Genomic DNA, 2011 nt, shown 5'->3' on the forward strand with positions numbered 1-2011 from the left:
GTTACTTTCTTGCTCAAAGCTAGAGAACCAGCTTTGACGATAGAAGGACACTTACTGGCAACATGTGTTTTTTCACCACAATGTTTACACTTTCTAAAACTAAAAGTAGTTTTTTCATTGGTTCTAGGAGGAACTTTTGAGGGAATGGATTCCTTAGGTGAAAAATTCACCTTGAGCTGTGACTTAGATTTCTAAAGAGATTTAGATTTCCTAGTCCCTGAAGAGGAAGAAGTTTTACAAGTTGAAGGTATAGATTTAGATCTATTTGTCTTGTTAGACTTCTTGGGAAGGGATGCTATGACATTGGATTTACCTTTGTCTTTGCATCCAAAACTCAAAGGAGTTCCTTCAAGATGACTCTCAGTAAAGGAAGAGGATTGAGAGGAAGAAGTGTTGGGAATAGAAGAGACAAAAGTACCAAATTTAAGCATGGACTTCTTGTCTTTAACACATTCTTCCTGATCATAGGAAAATCCTAGACTAGTCATTTTCTTGGCAGGGATCTAAGCGTTAATGATCTCAGAGGCCTTGAGAGAAGCTTTACACCATTCTTTTAATAGTAGCTTTCTCAGCCTTGAGTTCAGCGATTGCTCGCTCACGCTCAGCGACAGCTTTCTCACGTTCAACAGTGATGGTCTGGTTTACAATAACCTGATCCTTAAGATTTTCCTCAACAGAGGTCAGTTCTTTGATCTTAGAATGACAAATCTTTAATTGCTCATGAAGATCAACGTTAATCATTTCATATTTAGATTTGCCATTGAGGGCATTGTAAAGGTCGACCGTCAGCGTATCCAGTGCAGAAAGACTAGAGGAAGGTTCATTCAGGGTACATACCTGAGTAACAGAAGATGGCTCAGAAGAGGTAGATACTTTAGAAGAACCTTCGTCAGCATCAATAGCCATCAAGCAGACATAAGCTTTATCTTCCTCGTCAGAAGATGATTCATTAGATGATTCAGCCCAGTCATGCTCTTCAGCAATAAGGCCTTTAGCCTTACACTGGTTGTTCTTCATCTTCTTGTACTTCTCTTTCAGTTTTAAGTATTTATTATCTTTGGTCCTAAAGGAGGAAGAGGCTTTTGAAGATGGCATCACAGTCTTCTTGGATCTGCATTCACCTGCAAAATGTCCGGGCCGGTGACAATTGTAGCAGACAGCTGAAGCCTTGTCTATTCTTTCAGACTTTGGCTTCTCCCTGAGGGGTAGCTAAGGAGATCTGCGGAAATTTCTTTACAGGCGAACCTCCTAAATGACTTAGTCAGGAGTGCCAGGGACTCATCAAAATCTGTTAAATCAGATTCTGGAATGTCCTCAGAAGAGTCTATCTCCGTGATGACCACGGGAGGTAGAGAAGAGACAAAAGGAGTAGATGTTTCAACTGAAGAAGATTCAGAGATCAAAGCTAAAGGAGAGCTTTTCATTTCCCTGGAATCTCTTACAAGATTTCTTTTCAGTTGACGAGATTGCTCATGGTTAAACAGAATCCCGTATAAGGTATAAAGAGAAAGAGTGGACATGTCATTTGACATCTTGAGACACATGGAAAAAGTATCCCAAGACTCAGGAAGGCATTCTAGAAACTTAGTCAAGGTTTCAGAATTAGAATATTCCCTGTCGACAGCTCTAAGATCAATAAGAAGACAATTAAATCGTTGATGTACTTCAGACAGCGTCTTGGACTTTCCACAGAGAAAGCTTTCATACTGTCTTACTAGATTGATCTTTCTAGTCTCCTGAACCTGAGTGGTTCCTTCGTATTGGACACAAAGAGTATCTCATACGGATTTAGAAGTTTTGAGTTTCATCACAGAGTGATATATCTCATTAGGAAGAGACATAGCTATTATAGACTGAGCATGCGTGTCTATAGCTATTTTCTTCTTGTCCTCATCGCTCCACTGATGTGGAAACTTTGGAATCTGCCATTCAGGAATTGCGGCAGTCGTAGCTGTTGCTAGAACAGCCGGAACAATAGCAAATGGAATATATGGTCCATTTTCTATGTAAT

Source organism: Cynara cardunculus, unplaced genomic scaffold, assembly GCF_001531365.2.
Source record: "Cynara cardunculus var. scolymus isolate 2C unplaced genomic scaffold, CcrdV1 Un_Scaffold_7233, whole genome shotgun sequence".
Taxonomy (NCBI): Eukaryota; Viridiplantae; Streptophyta; class Magnoliopsida; order Asterales; family Asteraceae; genus Cynara; species Cynara cardunculus.